The sequence below is a fragment of the Papio anubis genome, chromosome 7 (assembly GCF_008728515.1).
Source record: "Papio anubis isolate 15944 chromosome 7, Panubis1.0, whole genome shotgun sequence".
In the NCBI taxonomy this organism is placed as follows: domain Eukaryota; kingdom Metazoa; phylum Chordata; class Mammalia; order Primates; family Cercopithecidae; genus Papio; species Papio anubis.
The window spans coordinates 4,005,166-4,014,095 of NC_044982.1; positions in this window are offsets into that span (position 1 = coordinate 4,005,166).

Below are 8,930 nucleotides of genomic sequence, written 5' to 3' on the forward strand. Positions count from 1 at the left end.
TGCCCCACGCGCTCATCCCAGAGGCAGGTGTCCGCTTCCACACCGTGTGGTGACGCACATGCACGACGGGGGCAGATCCCCAGCACCCGCCTTCTCGTGAGCCACGTTTGTTCTGGATTCAGATACGCCGAGCCCCGGGAACCAAGCTGCAGGGCCAGTGCCTTCCAGCCTCCCCAGCCAGGAGCCTCCAGTCCCTCAGGAGCTCCGCAGGCCTTCAGGAGCCCCGGGAAGCACCCTCTGGCTCCCAAGCCCTTCCGGGCCTGCTGTAGAGTGGGGTGGGAAGCTGTTGGGAGGGAGGAGCAGAGGAGTTCTGGTCTCCCCTAGCCGGGCCTCCTGCTGGGACCCCTGCCAGCTGCTCCCCACCCCCAGCCTTGGCTCCAGGCCTGGCAGCCCCCGATTCCTCCCCTTCATACTCTCACAACTGCAAAGAAGGCCGGGGGAGGCCCCACTAAAGCACAGCCTCCAAAGTACACCTGGGGACTCCGGGACCCTGGGCGCCCTGAATCCCTCTGGGCCTCAGTTTCCCCCAGACAGACAGACCCAGAATCAAGAGGGATCTTTGACGATGGGGGTGGGATTAGGCGTGTGTGCGCTTCCCGCACATCCTGGCAGGCTGTGGGCGTTCTTGGCAGGCAGCCACCAGTCCCCAGGCTCTGGAGGAGGAGGCCGGATGGGGGTGGGAGGCCGGGAGCCCCAGGGGAATGAGCTGCACCGCCCACGCCTCCATAGGAGCGGCCTCCACACACCCAGCACAGAGAGGCTGGAGCCACAGGGCCTCAGAGGAGCGGCTGGGCTCCCTGTTGCTGTGGGGGAGGGTTGTCTTGGGTGGTCTTCCTCCTACCCTTTGCCCAAAGGTGCTCTGGGACAGACTCCTGACCACCTCCAAAGACTTGGGCCTTAGTCTCCATAGAACGAGGGGTTTCTGGACCACCTGCCAGCTACCTGGGCAGGGCTGGGCACCAGCACTTTAGGTCCACTGAATGTTGGGGGCTGCCCAGTCCACCCCACTACTTTCACCTCTGTCCTGGGTTGCAAGAGCGGCTTCAAAGCCCAGACGCTACAACCCAAGACCTCGAAACCCAGATCCTGGAATCCTAGAGTCCAGAACCCCCAGACGGGAACCCGGACCAAGAACGTTCGCAAGAGCTGCTCAGGGGCCATGTGGGGCCTTTCCGTCCTTCTGTGACAAAGACACTTGTCACTCGCTGTCCAGGGATGGAGCATGGAGTGCCTGCCTTCAGAATCTGAAAGGCCTTCTCCAGAAACCCCTGGTCTCCACTCCCGGCCCGCCGAGGGGCGAGTGCGTCCCACCCGCTGTGGGCTGAACCTAGTCCTGGGGGCTCTTATCAGTGCCCTGAGAGGTCCCCGGGAGGGAGCCGCATCCCACCAACGGCTGAGGACACAGGAGCCCCACAGAGCTCATCCCCAAACCCGGCCTTCCCAGAACAGAAAGATGGCGGCCCCCAGGAGGCCCTGCTGGCCCTGGCCTGGGTCTGCTGAGGGCAGGGCCTGGTGACAGTTTCCAGTGTGCCCTCTGCAACAGCCTTCTCAGGCTCTCACCGTCACCCCACCCAGTCTCTGTACACCGCTGCTTGGACAGCCGGGGGCACACAGAGCACGACGCTGGCCCAGCAGGACCAGGCTGCGGGCTGTACCTCAAACGCCTTTGACCTGAGTCCTCTAGTGGTTGGGAGGAGCCACCCCGACAGGGGCATCAGGTGATGTCCTAATTGCATCCAATTAGGATCCAATAGGCCTCAGTGGGCCCCACATAGCAGCTGGGGCCAATCCTGGAGGAGGGGATCTGAGCCCTGGGCGGGCTGGGCAGCTACGCAGGACTCTTCGGGGCCAGGCACGGCCTGGCTTTTCACACGACCCAGTCCCATCCCGGGGCCTCGGTCTTCTGTCTGTGTAACGGGAATACCCCCTTGAGGGCTGTGGTGAGGACCTGATGATGACGGCGAAGTGTCCTGGGCCCAGCTAGCCCTCCTGTCTTGGTCCTGGGGGGCGAGGTGGGGAGGGAGCTGGGGGCAGAGTGTGGCAGAGTCGTCCCCCTCCTGCCTTCCTGGCATGGCGTTGAGTCGGGAAAGGTCGCAAAGGGGTGGGCTCTCCTGAGCTGGTGGCCCAGGCGGCCGGGGAGGGCAGCACAGGGTGCCCCTGCTGGGTGCTGGGTAGGGCACCAGTGTCCGGAACGCTCAACACAGCCCTCCCCGTGGGGCTGCAAGGCCCCCACCCCGTATTAGCCTGGCAGCGCTGGGGATGTGGCACCAACACCTTCCAGTGGAAGTGTCTGTGGCGGGGGCTGAAGGCTGGGTATTTAAACATCTGGAACCAGCTCTGAAGGCCAGGCCTGCTGTGGGGGGGTTGGGTTCCAGGCAGCCACCCAATGTGGGAAGGATCGCAGCAGTGTGGGCCAGTGGAGAGCGGTGGCTGGCTCCAAGTGCAGATTCTGCCTCAGTTTCTCCATGGGTGTCTTGGGGGCTGGTCTCCCTCAGCCCCAGCTGCCTGCCCTTCCTGCCCCCCCACACCTCATTCCTGCAGGTGGCCCTCCCTCCAGCCCCGGCTGGGACCCCTTCCCTGTGGCCGAGTTACCCCCTGGCCTGCACCGGCCAGTGGGGCTCCTGCTCCCACGGGGGCATCCTTCACGTATTTTTTCCCAAACCGCCCCTCTCCCGCGTCATCGCAGCTCCTTGGATTTACATTGGCCAGAGCAGCAGGCCTGGGCCACCCGTTCACCCGCCATCCCTGTCACTGAAGCTGGTGTGCCCTGGGACAGGGCCAGGGATGTGGCACAGGAGGCTGCCCAGCAAGTGCCTGAGGAAAGAGGGAAAGTCTGAATCACAGAAACAAACACATCAACAGATGCTGTTCACAGCTCACGAGAATCCCATGATATCCCCATTTACAGAAGTAGTGGGCTCGGAGAGGTTAAGCAACTTACCTGGAGTCACACAGCCCAGAAGTGGCAGAGCTGGGATTTGAAGTCAGATGAGTGAGCCTTCAGAACCAGACCCTTTCCCTGAAAAATGGGACCTCCTGGAGGCTGGATAAGGCCTCAGTGGAGACACTGTGGCCCTCACAGCAAGTCTGACAGACATACAAACAGAGACTCCAGGTCTTGCCCTGGGAGGAAAAAATGCTGGCCCTGCTTCCTCTCCTGCCTGGGGAAGGACGTGCACACACCAGGAAGCCACCAAGAGGGGCTCAGATCCCAGCAGGTTTGCCCCTGACCTGGGCCCCAGAGCCCCCTGTGGTCCTAGGTGTGAGGACCTGCCTGGGGACAGGGCTAGGCCGCTGGTGAGGGCTGTGTTGGGAGTCCTTCACACTGGTGCCCCACCCAGCACCCTGACGTACCCCCTGGGAGTCAGCTCTCCACAGCAGCTGAGGTTGGAGGGATTAGAGGCCCCAGAATTGCCCTGCCGGTCAGTCACCCTCAGAGCACCTGGGAGGACTCTCCCAGGAGCTTATTGGAAATGGAGGGTCCAGCCGGGCACAGTAGCTCACGCCTGTAATCCCAGCACTTTGGGAGACCGAGGAGGCAGGTGGATCACGAGGTCAGGAGATTGAGACCATCCTGGCTACCATGGTGAAACCCCGTCTCTACAAAAAATACAAAAAATTAGCTGGACATGGTGGTGGGCGCCTGTAGTCCCAGCTACATGGGAGGCTGAGTTAGGAGAATGGCGTTAACCCGGGAGACGGAGCTTGCAATAAGCCGAGATCTTGCCACTGTACTCCAGCCTGGGCAACAGAGCGAGACCCCATCTCAAAAAAAAGAAAAAAAAAAAAGAAAGAAATGGAGGGTCCAGGCCGGGTACGGTGGTTCATGCCTGTAATCCCAGCACTTTGGGAGGCTGAGGCGGGGAGATCACAAGGTCAGGAGTTCGAGACCAGCCTGGGCGACATGGTGAAACCCCGTCTCTACTAAAAATACAAAAATTAGCCAGGCGTGGTTGCGCATGCCTGTAATTCCAGCTACTCGGGAGGCTGAGGCAGGAGAATCGCTTGAACCCGGGAGGTGGAGGTTGTGGTGAGCCAAGATTGCGCCACTGCACTCCAACCTGGACAACAGAATCGAGACTCCATCTCAAAAAAAGAAAAAAGCAAAAAGAAACAAGCCCTGACCTCTGCGCCCTCTCCTGTCTCCACCTCGCCAGGAGAAGCAGGCGGGCTCGCAGCTTATCTGCAAGGCTGTCGTCGTCGGGCAGGTCGGGGGACACATGGTAATCCCTCGAGCGTCCTATCGATGTCCCTGGTCACTCCACAGTGATAGCATGAGGAACTTTCACTGAGCACTCCAGCTGTCCCGAGAGCTGTCAGGGGATCTCATCTGCTCACGACTCCTGGTTTTGCAGTGGAGGAAAGTGAGGCACAGAGAAGTTACACAATTTGTCTAGGGTAACACAGCTGCATGCATAGGAGCTGGGATTCGAACTCAAGCCATCAGGCCCAGAACCCCTGCTCTTAACCATGAAAGTTATATGTCTTCTTGTGTTAAACAGCTGGAGCCCCCATCATGTGACAGGGAGAATGGCCGTCTTTCTACCCTGGGTCCTACAGGAAGTTCAGGCACCCCTGGGGCTTCCTCCATTCTGAAGAAAGACTAGGAAAGCTTCTGTCCCAGGACACCCTTCTCTGCTGCCCGCTGCGCGGCTCCCAGGGCCTGGCTGCCAGGGAATTTACATGCCCTAGAGTCACAATGCTTCATCTGTGCTTGCTCAAGTCTCCCCTGCCCCGGTGCTCCCTCCACAGGCCTGGATCACAACCACATCGCCCTGAAGTTTCCCCAGAGCCTCTCCCCTCCCTGCCTGCCCCTCAGAGGGGTGAGGGCAGCAAGTGGCCTTGCAGGAAGGAACAGAGTGGCCTGGGGGCCCCTAGAGAGTCTCCCCGGAGCAACAGACTATCCACTCCAGCAAGGCACCTGGAATGCAGTGGCGCACTCCAACCTCCACCTCCTGGGTTCAAGTGATTCTCCTGCCTCAACCTCCCGAGCAGCTGGGATTACAGGCATGCACCACCACCCCTGGCTAATTTTTGTATTTTTAGTAGAGACGGGGGTTTCACCATGTCGCCCAAGCTGGTCTCAAACTCCTGACCTTGTGATCTGCCCGCTTCTGCCTCCCAAAGTGCTGGGATTATAGGCATGAACCACCGTGCCTGGCCTGGACCCTCCATTTCTTTTTGTTTCTTTTTTTTTTTTTTTTTTGAGATGGAGTGTCACTCTGTTGCCCAGGCTGGAGTGCAGTGGTGTGATCTCGGCTCACTGTAAGCTTCGCCTCCCAGGTTCACGCCATTCTCCTGCCTCAGCCTCCCAAGTAGCTGAGACTACAGTTGCCCGCCACCACACCTGGTTAATTTTTTGTATTTTTAGTGGAGACAAGGTTTCACTGTGTTGGCCAGGCAGGTCTCGAACTCCTGACCTCGTGATCCACCTGCCTCGGCTTCCCAAAGTGCTGGGATTATAGGCGTGAGCCACTGTGCCCCGCCCGCTTTTCTTCTCTTTCTTTCTTTTTTTGTTTTTTTTTGGGATGGAGTTTCACTCTTGTCACCCAGGCTGGAGTGCAGTGGTGTGATCTTGGCTCACTGCAACCTCCGCCTCCCGGGTTCAAGTGATTCTCTTGCCTCAGCCTCCTGAGTAGCTGGGATTACAGGCAAGAGCCACCATGCCCAGCTAATTTTTGTATTTTTAGTAGAGATGTGGTTTCACCATGTTGGCCAGGCTAGTCTCGAACTCCTGACCTCAGGTGATTCACCCGCTTTAGCCTCCCAAAGTGCTGGGATTACAGGCGTGAGACATCACACCTGGCCCTTTTTTTTTTTTTTTTTTTTTTGAGATAGAGTCTCACTCTGTTGCCCAGGCTGGAGTGCATTGGTGCTATCTCGGCTCACTGCAACCTCCACCTCCCGGTTCAAGTGATTCTCCTGCCTCATCCTTAATAATAGCTGGGATTACAGGCACCTGCCACCATGCCCGGCTAATTTTTGTATTTTTAGTAGATACGGGGTTTCACTATGTTGGCCAGGCTGGTCTCGAACTCCCGGCCTCAGGTGATCCGCCCACCTCAGCCTCGCAAAGGGCTGGGATTACAGACATGAGCCACCGCGTCTGGCCCGGTTTTTTTTTTTGTTGTTGTTTGTTTGCTTTTGCTTTTGTTTTTGAGACAGAATCTCACTTTGTCGCCCAGGCTGGAGTGCAGTGGCATGATCTCGGCTCACTGCAAGCTCTGCTTCCCGGGTTCACGCCACTCTCCTGCCTCAGCCTCCCGAGCCGCTGGGACTATGGGTGCCCGCCACCATGCCTGGCTAATTTTTTTTTTGTATTTTTAGTAGAGATGGGGTTTCACCGTGATAGCCAGGATGGTCTCGATCTCCTGACCTCGTGATCCGCCCATCTCGGCCTCCCAAAGTGCTGGGATTACAGGTGTGAGCCACTGCGCCTGGCCTGGCCAGGCTTTTTTTTTAAGTAAATAAATATACATCTATTTTTTGCAGAGAGGGAGTATTGCCACGTTGCCCAGGCTGGTCTTCAACTCCTGTGCTTCAGCGATCCTCCCACCTCGGCCTCCCAAAGTGTAAGAGTTGTGTGAACCAGAACAACTCCATCTTGAGAAGGGGCTGAGTGAAATGGAGCTAAGACCTACTGGGCTGCAATCCCAGGAGGTTAAGCCATTCTAAGTCACAGGATGAGATAGGAGGTCAGCATAAGATACAGGTCACAAAGACCTTGCTGATAAAACAGCTTGCAGTAAAGAAGCCGGCCAACACTCACCAAAACCAAGGTGGAGACGAGAGTGACCTCAGGTTGTCCTCACTGCTACATTCCCTCCAGTGCCATGACAGTTTACAAATGCCATGGCAACGTCAGGAAGTTACCCTATATGGTCTAAAATGGGGAGGCATGAATAATACACCCCTTATTTAGCATATAATCAAGAAATAACCATAAAAATGCGCAACGTTGGCCAGGCGTGGTGGCTCACGTCTATAATCCAAGCACTTTGGGGGGCCAAGGCGGGCAGATCATCTGAGGTCAGGAGTTCTAGACCAGCCTGGCCAACATGGTGAAACCCTGTCTCTACTGAAAATACAAAAATTAGCTGGGCTTGGTGGCTCATGCCTGTAATCCCAACTCCTCTGGAGACTGAGGCAGGAGAATCACTTGAATACGGGAGGCAGAGGTTGCAGTGAGCCAAGATCTCGCCACTGCACTCCAGCCTGGGAAACAGAGGGAGAAACAAACAAACAAAAGGGCAACCAGCTGCCTTCGGACCTGCTCTGCCTATGGAGTAGCCATTCTTTTTTTTTGAGATGGAATCTTCTTGCTCTGTTGCCCAGTCTGGAGTGCAGTGGCACAGTGTCGGCTCGCTGCAAACTCTGCGTCTTGGGTTCAAGCGATTCTCCTGCCTCAGCCTCCCGAGTAGCTGGAATTAGAGGTGCCTGCCACCATGCCCAGCTAATTTTTTGTATTTTTAGTAGAGACAGGCTTTCTCCATGTTGGCCAGGCTGATCTTGAACTCCTGACCCTGTGATCTGCCTGCCTTGGCCTCCCAAAGTGTTGGGATTATAGGCGTGAGCCACCACACCCGACCCAGAACAGGCAACTTTTTTTTTTTTTTTTTGAGATGGAGTCTCACTCTGTCACCAGGGCTGGAGTGCAGCGGCGCGATCTCGGCTCACTGCAACCTCCACCTCCTGTATTCAAGCGATTCTCCTGCCTCAGCCTCCTGAGTAGCTGGGATTACACGTGCCTGCCATTATGCCCAGTTAATTTTTTTAAGTAGAGGGGTTTCACCGTGTTGGCCAGGCTGCTCTTGAACTCCTGACCTGGTGATTCACCCACCTCGGCCTCCCAAAGTGCTGGGATTACAGGCGTGAGCCACCGCACCCAGCCAGGCAACTTTTAAACCCAGGCAACTTCTGTTCTTGTCTTTGGCCACTCTGGGCTCCCTGCTTCGAAGTCTCAAAATGTCAAGTCAGGGAGGGTCCTTGGAGATTATCTTTCTACGTCCTCATTTCAAAGACAGGCAGGAGCTCAGAGATGTGAAGGGATTTGCCCAAGGACACGCAGCTTGTCAGTGATTACATCAGATATTGCTCATGGTCCTCCACTTCCGGTCCCCACCTCCCCCTCTCCCAGAGATCCAAGGGATTAGAATCGCTGATATTTTATCAGGGCATTTGCTGCCTGGAATTAAGACATTTCCCAGGCCGGGTGCGGTGGCTCAAGCCTGTAATCCCAGCACTTTGGGAGGCCGAGACGGGCGGATCACGAGGTCAGGAGATCGAGACCATCCTGGCTAACACGGTGAAACCCCGTCTCTATTAAGAAATACAAAAAACTAGCCGGGCGAGGTGGCGGGCGCCTGTAGTCCCAGCTACTTGGGAGGCTGAGGCAGGAGAATGGCGTGAACCTGGGAGGCGGAGCTTGCAGTGAGCTGAGATCCGGCCACTGCACTCCAGCCTGGGCGACAGAGCGAGACTCCATCTCAAAAAAAAAAAAAAAAAAAAAAAGACATTTCCCAGCCTCCCTTACACATAGGTGTGGCCATGTGACTAATTTTTGGCCTTAATGTAAGGAGTGTGTTTGACTTCATAAAGAGTCCTTAAAGGGAAAGGCACACTCTACTCCCTTCTCATTTCTGGGAATGTAGATTAAATGGCAGGAGTTTCAGCAACCATTTTGAACACGAAGTGATCTCAGAAATGAAAACTATTCATGTGGCTGGGTGCAGTGGCTGACGCCTGTAATCCCAGCACTTTGGGAGGCCAAGGTGGGCGGATCACCAGGTCAGGAGATCGAGACCATCCTGGTTAACACGGTGAAACTCCATCTCTACTACAAATACAAAAAATTAGCTGGGTGTGGTGGTGGGCACAGCTACTTGGGAGGCTGAGGCAGGAGAATGGTGTGAACCCGGGAGGTGGAGGTT